Genomic DNA, 14551 nt, shown 5'->3' on the forward strand with positions numbered 1-14551 from the left:
AATGACCTGATTTTATTCTTTTTTAACTCATTTTATTTTTATCTTCTTAAACAGTAGTGTTTAAATATGAGAAAATTGAATTTTTTGCCTAGTGTGATAGAGGCTGGCACTTTTAAAACACCAGTCTTTTCTTGATGTTTGTACTTATTTAATGTTCTTGAATTTCATGTTCATAGTATCTGCAAGCTAAATGTCCCTGGGAGGTAAATGCTATTATTATCCCCATTTTGCAGAGGAGGACACTGACTGAGATTGAGTTTGCTGTCTTTTCATTTGAAGTGCCAGAAGGATCAAACATCATTCCATTGGGATAGCCTTGAAGTTCTGCCCCCTCTCTGACTTGTTCTCTTCAGTTCAGAAGTAGGGATAATAGACTTTTTAGCTCTTTCATGGCATTCTTTTAACATGTACACATGAGGATTAATGAAAAAAATAGATCTCAAAGCACTTCAGAATAACAATGATGGAAAATGAAATTTATTTACTGTCTTAAGATTCGAAAAGTGCTTTATAGAATTAAATCAGGAAACATTTATTAAACACCTGCTGTGTACTAGGCATTATGCTAAGATTTGGGGCTACAAAGAATGGTAAGTCCTTGCCACTAGGAGAGGTAACATGCTAGCAACTATGTCTATTAATCAATCTAGAAATATTCATTAGCTAGCCTTGTCATGTTATTTCCTTTGCCCAGTCTTTATCTCCAGTTAGAACATTTTCTTTACCAGTATGCTTTGTTTTTTATGTAGTAGAATTATTCAGATCTTCTCTCTGTGGTGAGAGGATTGAGAAGGAGATTTTTTAACCCTTTTTGGCCCTGATTAGAAATTTGGATTTAAATTCTCCCATGTTATTTCATGAGATTTTGACTTTCTTTTGATTTCTGCCATCATATCTTGTGGATTTAATTTTAATTACCTCGTTTGGTTTAGAATTCTCCTCCACCACCACCCCCAACCCCTGCCAAGGTTTGGGGCAAACACTTTCTTTTCCATTTTTAGTTTTGACTTTTAAATGTTATGTGTAGAAAATGGAAGTAAGAACAGTTGATGGTGAATACCCTCTCATAGAGGGAATCATGCCCTCTAGGAATAATGCCAGGATCATTAAAGCTCACTCTGAGCTGTAATAGATATTGGAGCTAAGGACAACAAAAAGGAGCTTTTTAATTTATGCCAGAGGCAAGAAGATGGCTGAAGAAAGAATACTATTCACATGGAAAGGGATAATAATGGACAGAAGGCATGGCTAAACATCTCTTAATTTGCTTTTATTTTATCTGTTAAAGAGAATGATCATAAGATTGGTTAGAATGAAAAAGAAATATTTTTTCTTTTTTCCCTTTGTTTTAATTTTTTCATATTGTAAATATTGTAAAAATTTTGTACATATAACTTGTTCATATCAGGAATATTGTAGTCTTCCATTTAGGCAGAGGTTGAAATAAATAACCTCTGAGCTTGCTTCTAAATCTGAGTTTCTTCATAGTTCCTCCACAGCTTCAAGCTTATTTGTTTGTAAAAGTGCCAAAGGAAGATCACAGCTACTGCCTTTCCACAAAAGATTTCATTGTTTCCAGAGCCATTTCTAAACAACAACCCTCTGAGTGAAGTTTTCACTTTATTTTGCTTGGTAGAAAGACTTGTGATTTTACTGATGGGAAGAACTCTTGGTTAAAGTACTTCCCTCCAATGATACATGTCAAAATCTGTTCTTGAATTTAAAATCTTTGAGAGTTGTCCTGGGCATTGAGTGGTTCACCTGGAAAGGAATAATAGTAATGGAAAGAAGGCATAGTTTATAAGACGTAGCAATAACTATGTAACCCTGGGCATGTTACTTTACCTCCCCTGTAAAATGGGAATAATCATAGCATCCACTTCCCAGGGTTGTGAAGATCAAATGTGATGATAAGTGTAAAGGGTTTAGCACTGTCTAAAACACATAGCTATATACAATTTATTATTATTTACTCTTAATAATAGTAATTATTATTATTACTGTTGTCTGAGCATTCTAGTAAAATGAATAATCATATTTGAGTAAATATGACCTGGATTCAAATCCTATTTCTGTCCTTTACTTGCTGGGCATTGTTAGGCAAGTTACTTGACCTCTCAATGCTCCCTCTCCTCTCCCTCCATCGCAGTTCTCTAAGGCTGTAAGTTATGGGAGAGTTGTCATTCTGCCTTGGTTGGTGGAGAGGTTTTTTATACCAGAAACTCCCTGCATCAATGATATTCCAGGTCTGGATGGATTACCAATGAGTGAATTTCTAAAAGGCTCTCCAGGATCACCATCATGAACATTCCCATCCTCTAAAATATGAGATGTATACAAGCACAGGCAAGAGGACAAAATACACAATGATTAAATGATGTCACTGGAAAAACACCAACCACAAAACCATCAATAGTGAATACTGGGAAATCACAAAGATTGAAGCTGACCCCAGAGAATAACTGGGAAGATATTTCTCCAATTTCTTTATAGGAGGTAGGGGTCCAAGATTGTTGAATACTGTGTGTAATTTCAGTTATTTGAGTTTTCCAGTTGTTTGGATACCAGATACACAGGAACTGCCTGGGCAAATTCTGCCTTTGAATTTCTTGGTGGGATTAATTTTCCCCTTACAACGGCAATTTTGGAAACAAGCCGCCATCAAGACATTATAGGGAGAAAAGATGCCACTTAGAAAACTACCTCAGAAGGCCAAGGTGAGAATCAAATTGGCTGATGTTATATAAATCCTTTTTATGACTAAAGTGGTCTATGGTTATAAGCTAGCATTGCTTTTCTCAGGCCCTCTGACTTCCTATCGTTTACTGATCATTCAAAGGTGTTCTTGCTAAAAATTCCCTAGACATTTAAGCCATTTCATTATTTTTATTAGTCCCCTATATTCTCTTTCCTTGTCAGCTTAATAGGTTATCTATGGGAGCAAGATCACAGCCATAACATGAGGGGGAGACACACTTTGTGGTCTACCTATACCCTTGGTTGTGGTTCTTGTCACATCTGATGGAATCAGTGAACAAGAGTCTGGCACCATTTATCTTTCTCTCCCTTCCATTCATCACTCCTATTAACCCTTCTTCTGATCCTCCCCTCTCCTTCCAAGAAACAAGTCAGGCTCGTAGAATTTTAGAATTTCAGAAATGAAAGAGACCTCCATGGCCATCCAGGATGCTCCCTCTGATCCTTACTTCAGTAGACCTGCCATGACTATACCTGTCATCTGGGAGGAGGAGATATTACCTCCCAAGGCATCCTATTCCACTTCTGGACCTAATTCTTAGGAAGTTTTTCCTGGCCTCAAATAGAGATTTGCCTCTTGGCAATTTCTACCCATTGTTTCTAGTTTGGCTTTCCAGGGCCAAACAGGATGTGTCTAACCTTTCATTCAAAGGACAGCCCTTCAGATACTTGGAGGCAGATAGCATGAGTTCCTCTCTCCCTCCCTTCAGCCTTTTCTTCTTCATTATAAGCATCCCCAAATCCTTTCACCAAGTCATGAACTTCAGACATCATCCTGGTTTCCCTCCATTTGTCCATGAGGGTGTTGTCCAGTGGGTTGTCACATTGGATTTAGAAAGGGCTCCAAAAGTCAAGTAAGCTACCTCCATGGCAATCAGGTAGGACCTTCTCCACATTCCTATAGCCTTTATTGTCCATACTCTTCACTGAGATCACATAATTTATCCTCTTAAGTTGTTAGTTATTTTAGATATAGAAGCCACAGGATTCCTAGCATTTCAGAGAGACCTTTGAAATAATTTAATTTAAATTGAAGTCCACTTAATTTTAATTATTTCAAAGATGGAGAAATTAAGACCAAGAAAGATGAAATGCACTGCCAGTATGTAATCTATTTCACTATCTGTATTGTAAGTTCCTCAAAGGCAGAGATTGGATTTTTAAATCACCTTAATCTACCATGAACCCATCTATACATGACAAGAGTTCAATAAATATTTCTTGTTATTGATTTATTGGTGGGACCATTTTGATCACATGATAATTAAATTTTCCAGTATTTCTTGTGGTTTTATTATTTCTCTTTCCTAACCCTTGCCTTTCCTTCTATTCCCCAAGGTGATATGTGGCTCAATGGAAGGGCTTAGTTCCACCATGGAAAGGATTGTCCTTTTTTTTTTCTTCCTCTAGATAGAAGTGATATGTTCTTTGCCAGGCTCTCAGCATGGTTACCCAGATGCCTCTTGGCTTGTCTTAAAGTTGTACAACTGTGTGCATAGCTAAGAGATTATTCTTTCTAAGGTTGCATCCTAGGAAGTCACCTTGGATTCTTCCAGGTTTGATGTACCGTATATTAGTATAGGGATATATTGTGTCCTTATGATCTCTGCAGAACTGAACCTGCTCCCTTGAATGTACAGAGACATCTTGAGGGCCTCTGGAGTAATCTAGTTTCCATTTTTTTTCCCTCTCCAGACTATGAGACAAGTCTCTGAAGATTTGCCATAAAACTGATTAAGTTTTGTATGTTGGCCTGCCCTAGTGGGAATTTTCCTTAAAACGAATAGTTTTTTCACCCTTGTACAAAATGATGCCAACAGTCAGTCTCTCCCATGCTGTTAACTCTTACTTGATGGTGAGTTAGTGACTGAGCCAAAGGGCTAAATTTATTTCTGGAACGGCAGTTTAGGCTCTGGGAGATTCTGACTTAATACACTGAAGCATTGTTTGAATGTTATGGGTACTAGAGACATAACTAGGGCAGAGAAAGCAGGGCTTTGTTCCAAGGCACAGGAATTTGGAGGGTGCTGACAGCACTTGCTGTCCTTTGGCAGTTTAGAAACAACCGAGTTTAGCACATAATGAACAAGAGTAATTAGTCAAAATAGAAAGCTATCAGAAACATTTTCCAAGTCTCTCCTTCTCTCTGCCTGGAGCAGTGGTCTTGCTGAACAGTCTTTGCAGAGTTTCAAGTCTGCTGTCCCAGGGTCTCTGTCCCATTTCTCAAAATGAATTGGTCTTTAAAAGTTGATTTGAGGGCAGACTTTGTACTGTTGATTCTTGGACCAAATCTGCTAGCTCTGTGGTGTTTCCCAGACTTTTTGAGTATGAAGATCCCACCCCCTTCCTTCATGATTGTAGTCCTGTGTATTGATTGAGAAAATTCATGATGAGAAAAAGTTACGACGCATCCAGCAATGTTTTACATCAATCTCATTTTGTTCATCACAATAGCATTTACATACATTGGAAAAATGGTTGACATTATGCTTGCTTTTTATTATATGGAGTCATTTAAGAAAATAAACCTGCTGCAATAACTCCAGGGAATCCCATCTATCCGAGTCAGTGACCCAATAGTCCTGTGTTCTTTTCACCACATTTTAGCTGCCCTTTCTAATGCTACCTGAGGACTGAATTATATCAAGATTTCAGAATAGATTCACACAGCTAAAGGGAAAAGACCTTAGGTATCTATGGGTATGAAAAGGCCAGTTTTTTTTGGAGTGTTCTTAAACAACTGATGCTTCAAAATAAGAAATTCTTATTGCAAGCCTTCAGAGCCTTGTCTCTTCTGTTCATAGCTGGCTGAGGTCCAGAACACGTTTGCATTCTTACAGTATTTCCTTTAGAGTCGATTATAATTATCACAAAAGAGATGTCTTTGTGTTGACACTACCCTACCACGTATACCTACTAACCTGCTCCTGCTGGGTATTCCTCCAAGTTTTATTTTTTTAGAAGGAATATGAAGGAGGAGGAGGAGGGAAGAAGAGAGGAAGAGGAAGAAGGAAAAGGAGAAGAAGAGAGAGACAGACAGACAGAGACAGAGAGACAGAGAGAGACAAAGAGAGAGACACAGAGAGAGTCATACAGTCATTATGATCTAGTGTATTTGAACAGGATTATTGAAATATAACTTAAAGGAATGCCATTTCAATTATTTGTAAAATATTTGAGTAGCACAATCTAATTCATGTCCTATCATTTCCAAAAGCTATAAAATTTACTTTACGCCAATGTGAGCTCAATCATTTTAATTTAGTTTAGCAAAAACACAGTATAGAGAGCTTAATTTATATTTAATCTTCCCCTTTGTTTCTACATTATTGCCCCTCAGTCACTCTTCTTAGTAGCTGAAATTGAAAAGAGGAAGGAGAAAGAGCTTTCAGGAATTTTTGAGGACATTATTATTATTATACATGAAAATTTAGGATGCCTTTCAAGGTTTTTAGTCAGATTTTTAACTTGTGATATCAATTTGTGATAATATCTTCATTATAAATCTGGGATAAAGGAGATATTTAGGATTTTATTCCATTAGGGAAGTAAGGACCACAGATGTTTAAAACCAGGTGATTAATTCAGAACAGATTGTTTTTATACTTTGAATAGGAGCATTGGCAGGTAATATATATATATATACATATATATATATATGTGACTAATTATTATTTCCAATGTAGGTCAGATTCACATACTTCTAAATTGACATATGATTTTTTGGTTAAGTTGCTTTTCCCAGGCTCAGATATAGACTGGAAACCTCATTTTTAAGGCTATTAAGATAGAAGATGCAGAACACAGTAGACTGTTTAATCTCATTTCTTTAGAGCAGTGTCTGTTTTGGGGTAGGGAGTTGGGAAGGAGGCACAACTTGGTATTTTTATATTCAGTCTCTCATGTCTGGAATGTCTTTCCTCCTCATCTCTGTCTCTCTCTTAGAATCAATCTACAATTTCCCCCAAAGCACAATACAGATACTAAATCATACATCAGTGATGGCAAACCTTTTAGAGACCCAGTGCCCAAATTGCAATCATCATGCTGCATGTGAGCCCCTCACCTTACCCCAGACAGGGGAGGGAGAAAGAATTCTCATTGGACTGCTGGGCAGAGGTATGGGTGATGAGAGAAATGTCTTCAGGTGCACATGGAGATGGGGAAGGGAGCAGCCCCCCTGGCACATGTACCATAGATTCACCAACATGGTCCTATATGATCCCTTTCTAGGTTTCCCTTTCCCTCTTTTTCTCTTGTAATACCTTTATATATCCTTCATATTTACTTATCTATCTACATATGTAGCTCAGTGGAACACAAGTCCCTTGAATGTGGTGACTGTTACATAATTTTATTTTTTTGTGCAGAGCCTAGTGCCATATTTGGCATATTTGGTCAAGTCAAGTCAAGAAGAATTTATTAAGGGATTATTATTGCCAAGCTCTTTGCTTAGCATTTTTGACACAAAGAAGGGCCAAAGACTGTTACTGTCCTCAGTCTAATGGCAGAGTCAACATTTAAACAACTATATACAAGCAAGATACATATAGGATGCAGACAGGTTATATTGGAGATAGTTAACAGAGGAAAGCCATTAGCCTTGAGGGGTATTATAAAAGGTTTATTGTAAAGGGAGGACTTTATGTAATTCTTGAAGGAATCCAGGAAAGTCAGACAGCAGAGATAAGGATGAGCATTCTAGGTATGAGGTTTAGCCAGTAAAAATGTCTAGAGGGAGAAGCAGCTAGATATCTCAGTGCATAGAGACCAGGCTTGGAGTTGGGAGCAACTTGGTTCAAATCTGGCCTCAGACACTTCCTAGCTGTGTGATCCTGGGCAAGTCACTTAACCCCCATTGCCTAGCCCTTGCCTTTCTGTATTAGATTTATTGCTAAGATAGAAAGTAAGGTTTAAGGAAAAAAGAAAATGCCAGAGTCTAGAGATGGAGTGACTTGGGCAAGGAATAGCTAGGAAGTCAGTGTCATTGGATCATAAAGTCCATGAAAGTGAGTAAGAAGTAAAAAGACTGGAAAGGATAGTAGACAGCCAAGTTGTGAAGGAAATTAAATGTCAATAGAAGATTATATATTTAATCTTGGGTGTGATAGGGATCCAGTGCAATATATTGAATAGGAGGGAGACATGCTCACATCTGCACTTTAGAAAGATCAATTTGACAGCTGAGTGGAAGGAGGATGGGGTGGATTGAGGAGAAACTTGAGTCAGGAAGAACAAACATCAGGCTTTTGGAATAGTCCAGGCATGAGGTGATGATGGCTGGTACCAACATGGTGGAAGTATCAGAAGAGAAGGAGGAGCATATATGAGCCATGTCCTGAAGGTAAAATAGAACTTGACCACCAATTTGATTTGGGGAATGAGAGAGAGTGAGATACTTAGAAGGTGCTTAATTAATGTGATTTGAATTGAAGTTGATGGAAAAACCAAATACTTAAAGTTCTAAGAACTAGGGAGTGATGCATATGGTCAAAGAATATATTAAGGTTAGGCTTGCATGGAAGCTCATGACAAGAGAGTTCTCAACATACATGGAACTCAGTACTCTGTAACATTCAAAAATGCCCCATCTCATGGTGAGAAAGTACAATTTGTATATCAAATTGATTACCTAGCCTCTGCTTTGCCAGGGAAATAAATTCACAAAAGGCCTCCTTATTCACAAGGTCACATTTTCTGGGTCACAGAGGTTTTTGGATCCTCTAAAATGATCCACAAGACTTCTATGACCCAGAATATCTTTTCATTCCTATAACATGTAAGGAAACTAACTTTAACCCTATTAGGGTTATCCCTTTGGGTTTAGGCATTGTTTCAGTTTGATAATAAGTAAAATACAAATCCACTCCCTGAAAGGAGCCCAGAAATGCCTTCATTTATGGAATTAACCAACCCCAAAAGTCAGGGATTTAAGGGAATGGGATATTTAGAATTTCAAGAAGGAAGATGAAGGGGGTTTAGAAACCATCTATCCCCATCCCTTTATATTATAAGCAAAGAGACCAAAGCTCATAGATGTTATATAACTTGCTCAAGTTCTCAGGAATAGTGTACATCAGTGGGGAAATTTGAAAATAAATCCACTATCTCCAAAGCTGATATGGGGAGAAAGACCTGATAAGTTTTGAATAGGTGTAGGGAGAGAGAAAACTGTTGATCTTGAGGAACTGCCCAGGGAGGGGGGAAAGACCGGAGAAAGCATCATTTGTTACTCGACCATTTCGTTTTGGGATTGCCCTGTCTACACATGCCTTTACCTTTCATGTTATTTATTTGACTCGGCATCTCTTGACTTCACCAGTCTAAATTAATGCAAGAACCTGTTAATTAACAATGCTGACTATAGGGATCTATGTCAACAGCCTAGCATTCAAGATGGACATTATTGCTTAAGAGGGTAAATAATAGGGTTATAATGATGAGAAATACCTGAGCATTCTCAAAAGATGTCAGTGACGTTGGCTACGGGAGGGGGGGTGGAAGGTTTGGGAGGGAAAGAACATGATTTATGTAACCATGGAATAATTTTGTAAATTAATTAATTAATTAAAAAACTTAAACAAAGATGTCAGTGATTTTCTGAACTCTGATGTTCACTTGTTTATTTCCAGGAGAAAATAAAACTCAAAAGAGAAGGGCTGAGGGGTAGGGCAGGTCCTGTTTATTTGCTGGCTAGAAGAAGTCAATTTCCCAACTAGTGTATGGGATTTGTGTGCACTGATGCCCTTAAGAGCCATTGGGCTTGGGGCTTTTTTTGGTTTTATTTATCATCTCCCTGTTCAGTGCTTCTCAGCACTGAATGGACCTCTGTTGGATCCAAGTGCCATGTTGATTTACTTTTTCCATTTCTTGGTATGATGCTAAATTTCAGGGTTACTAAGAACCTGGGACTATACTTTCTATGTTTCTGGGACCAAGTTCCAGAAAGTTACTTGGGTAAGTAGCTCAGCTGCCATCCATCCTAATAATATGATATTATTACTCAGTTTGATAAAGAGTATGATTCTAGAAAGAAATCCAAAGTTGCCATGAAAACCAGCAATATTGCCCTCATTTGATAGAGGAGCTATATTATTAAAACTAATTAGACCATATATTTCTTTCCTCATTGCTGGCATTCTTGCCTCCAAAATTCAGTATTTATGTTCTGACTGGGCTTTCTTTGTTTAGATGTCATTGGTGTGTATGGAATAGCATCACATTTTCATGAGCTGTTATTAGAAAGCCTAATGTATGGAAACACAATATTTATACCAGCAACTGTTAAAAATCAAGGGCTGTGGATTAATGTCAGCTTCTGAATATACAGTGCTTTGGTTAATTCCATCCAAGGACAGATGATATCATCCAGCAAGAAGGAATATATTAGAAACTGTCAGCCAGAAGGTAGTAAAAGGAGGTGATATGTTATAAGGAGGACTCAAAGGTCATTCAAAGAAGAGATATTGCTAATAACTCAATTAAAATTTTCACGCTGACATTTTATAAATTTCTGTATAAGCCCTAAAACATTTTCAAAGCTAGCAAAATCATACACTAGATTGCAAAAACAGGGGTCAAATAGAGTCTACATAATTCTTCAGGGTAATGAGCAAATTTGATCATGTCAGTTGTTAGGGAGTTGCAGTCAACCAAATACTTCGAAATTTGGGTAGTGTCTAGATAGAGAGGAGTGTGTTAGATATGGGTTCTGCCATAGAACAGGTCTCTTCTTTTTGTTTGTGAGGTTGTTTTGTTTTGTTTTCTATTGCTATTTTTTTAGGGAATAGGCTGAGGGTGTCTTCAGTCATAATATTGTACTGATTTCTATTGCCTAAAAAGAGAGGGATCTTCAGGTTAGAACAAACATAGCTAATTGGGAATTGAAAGTGAAGGTAGATATGGAGGTTCGGCATTAATGAACTGTATTCAAGAAGTTCAAATCACTGGGCTGATAGGAACAGATACTGATAAAACTTGTGAGGTAATACTTGAGCTGCTGCTAGCAATCTTTAGAGGAAAAAACAAAATAAAACAAAGAGCAAGAGATAGATTATTAATCTCAAGATGATGGCCAAAAATTATCCCATTTTCCAAAAAGGGAAAGAAGATAGATTCTTCAAACTTTATTGCTTGGAAAAATTATAGATTGAATTAAAATAGAAATCAAAATGGTGATCACAATAAGCCAAGATGAGTTGATCATTAACAATTTTAACAGACTAAGCCCATTTATTTTTTTCTGACAATTATACTAGTATTTGATAACATTGCAGCATTCAGTCAGTTATTCCACAAACACTTATTAAGCATTTGCTATGTTCCAGGCAAGATAATAGGTAATGGAGATGCAGTTACAATGAGTGAAACTATACCTGCTCACAATAGATTTATATCCTAATGGGAGAGACAACAAGGACATATATAAGTATATGAGGAATAACTATAAAGAATATAAATTAAAATAAGTACAAAGTATTTATGAGGAATTCTGAGAGCTAGGACACAAGCATAAGATAGCTGTGGAATACAGTGGGGGGAGGATGGATAAGAGTGGACTTAATGTACTTTTATTTCAATAAGGCTTTTGATAGATTGTTGCCATGTCACTGTGGACAAGTCAGGTGAATTTGAAACTGCTAAAATGACTGTGTAGTATGACAGGAATCTAGCCTTAGTAAAATTGTGTTCAACATTTTCATCAATGATTTTGATTAAAATATCAATGGCATCTTTTAAAAATTTGCTGATGGCATGTTTCTGGGAGAAATAGCCAAAATATGAAATGATAGAATCAGGATCCCCAAAAGACCTTGACAAACTGGGTCAATGGGTTGAATAGAATAAAATGCAATTAGGAAGGGATCAATGCCAAGCACTACAGTTGGGATAAAAAAGTCAACTGTACAAATGCAAGAAGGAGAAAACATGATGAAAGCATAGCTGATATGAAAACGATCTGGAGGTTTTAGTGGATTGCAAATTAAATTCATTAGCCACATAACATGGCAGTCAAAAAAGATAGTGTACACCTAGGATAATTAGTAGAAGCTTCATGTCCAAAACAATGGTCAAGCAAAAAGCACACTCCTGGGAGTGATGTCTCTGTCCACACCATTTGCTGTATATCCAGCAGATAGCTTGGTAAGTGCTTGTTAAATAAATGAATGATGACGGCCAGCTCCCAGAGATGCAGAATAATGTTCTGGTCTTTTCTTTTGACCTGAATTTTGGGGAAGAAAATGGTAGGAAGGAGGAGATGGGCAGGGCCTATCGAAACCATCTGGCCTCCAGAGGGAATCACCTGGCCCAGATGCACACATCTGCTTTACCATCTTTCTCATGTTCCTGGTCTAGTTCACTCACAGAACTTGCTTATGTGGAAATGTGGGACATTTCCATTGTGTTTGTCTTTTTGAACACAAACTTGTTTCCTCCTCCCTCTCTTCCTTCCCCGGTACTCTTTATTGTGGCTTTGGCGGACAGGGACCTGCTATCAAAGCCCAGTTATTATGTCCTGTAAAGGGAGGAGGTAACTGCTGAGGGACCACTCAAATGAAGACAAATGCATTGTTAAGTTTTTATGGACCAAGGCTGCACTTTCATTAAATGTAATTTACATAACATAACTAATGCTCAAGGCCAAACAGTCCTTGTAGCCCATGGACAGCCCCTCCTATCCCACTGACAATGGGGCCTCATTCAGCATCCCATAGTTCAGAAAACATCTTCCCTCCCCTTGCTAGTTCAGTGGTTATTACTGTTAACCCTCACATTCATACCTTTCTACTTTGTCCTTAATGACTTCTCAGTCACCAATCCCTGCATGGAACAAGCTACTGGTCCATCCTTCCCCATTCCGTAGAAGCCCAGAGTTGTAAGATGCTTCTTTTCTCTTTTTTCTACAAGGGTCCACCTATCCTTGTTCTATTCTAATGTTTGCCTTGGTCAAGAACAAGTGGCAGAAATTCAGTTATCTTAAATAATTCCGTGTCCTCTCAGAACAGGACACGAAGGAGACTCATCTTTGGGGCATCAGAGAGTCATCTTTGAGAACTAATTAGAGCCCATCTAAGTCCCACAACAGCCCAGTGGAGTGGCACATCCCAATATGGGCAGTCTTGGTCTACTTCTAGCTTTAGTGATGGTTTTCTGAAATGGCAGACTCTATGAGGTCTGGCTTCACTACCTCGCTCTGTAAAGCAATTACCATTTTATCTTATTGTTGAGTAAGTGCTTAGCATAACAGGATGGAATTTTTTTTTTTACCAGTAATCAGAACTTTCTGCCCATTGGTCATTGGGATATCTTTGTGTGTTGACATTTCCAAGGTATGTGTCAGAAAGAACCAAGGGAGTGAGAGAAGCATGAGGGAAATCATTATCTTCAATTTAATGATGATGATTTCTCTACATTTACAACTTCCAGAAGTAAGAAACAATAAAATGTGTGTCTCCTGAGAAGATGACAGAAGACTCTCTTAACTCCCATACATAGTCTACTTACCTTAATGATTGCATTATTTGTCAAATAAAATTTATATATAATAGATAGATACATGTATACATGCATAAATAAATATATATGTATATTTCACACACACACACACACACACACACACACACACACACACACACACATCTCCAGGTATTCTAGACTCATCAAATCTTTCATAGTCAGGCATTTGAAAGCACTTTAGAAGGGAGCCTGACCTTCCTCAAGCTGTTTGAAGACTTTTATTTTCTCAGGGCTATTTTGATAGGCTTAGTCTTTGTTTATGAGCCTGCAGTTAAGCACATAGATAGCTGTCCTTACAGGGTAGGTGGTGGCTGTGCAGAGTTCTTAGATGTGAGTCACTGAGTCTCCTTTTAATTGGCAGTTTCACAATGCAGTTCAGCGTGATCCTGTTATGATGCTAACTGATACAGTGGAAGTTGGGGAGCTCGTATAACACCTGTGTTAAGGACATGCCTTATTATATCAGACTTTTGCTGGATTCCATTAGGTTTGGGGGCATGTTTTTTCTGTGTGTTCTCTCCAAATCAACATAATAATGAAAGCCTGTTAGTAGTACAGAATGTCAAGAGCTTGATGAGATCTTAGGAGTCATTTAGACCAATGTTCTCCTCCCCATTTATAGTTCAGAAAAAAAAAAACAGAACTCTGATACCCAGGGTTTCATTCAATCTCTTAATTCAATCAATTACTTATTAAATATCTCTATGTCACAGTGCTGGGTGCTGAGAGTACAAAGACAAAAAAGAATGGAGTCTCTACACCCAACCAGCTTATATTCAGTTGGAGAAGATGAGTTAAGTGACTTGTCCTAAGTCACATAATCAGTTCATAAAGGACTGAAAGCTGGGCAGCAAGGTTGTGCACTTGGCCTGGAACTCATCTCCCTGAGTTCAAATCTGGCCGCAGACACTTAGAAGCTATGTGATCCTGAACAAGTCACTTCACCTTGTTTGTCTCAGTTCCTCATCTGTAAAATTTGCTTCAAAAGAAAATGGAAAACCATTCCAGTATCTCTGCCAAGAAAACCCCAAATGGTGTCATGAAGAATCAGAAACAAATGAACAAGACTCAAGACTTGATGTCTAGATGCTTAAGCCAATGTGCTTTTGACAGCTTCTTCCCATATATTCAACTTCTGCTGTATTTATTCGCTGAAGCTACTGAATTCATTTGTGGCTTTGTTCACATACCTTTGAATGCTGCAAACTCCCCTTTATGCAGCTTTATCTTACCTCCAGTCCTGCATGATTATGGCCTTGACTATAGTCTTGGCCAA

General features: G+C 37.9%; 1 long non-coding RNA gene across 1 annotated transcript in view; it reads left to right on the forward strand.

The window, feature by feature from the left end:
- LOC103095260 (uncharacterized) overlaps positions 1-14551 on the forward strand; it is a 68528-nt gene that overhangs the window by 2249 nt on the left and 51728 nt on the right. The gene's annotated exons all lie outside the window — the stretch shown is intronic.

The sequence above is a fragment of the Monodelphis domestica genome, chromosome 1, assembly GCF_027887165.1.
Source record: "Monodelphis domestica isolate mMonDom1 chromosome 1, mMonDom1.pri, whole genome shotgun sequence".
In the NCBI taxonomy this organism is placed as follows: domain Eukaryota; kingdom Metazoa; phylum Chordata; class Mammalia; order Didelphimorphia; family Didelphidae; genus Monodelphis; species Monodelphis domestica.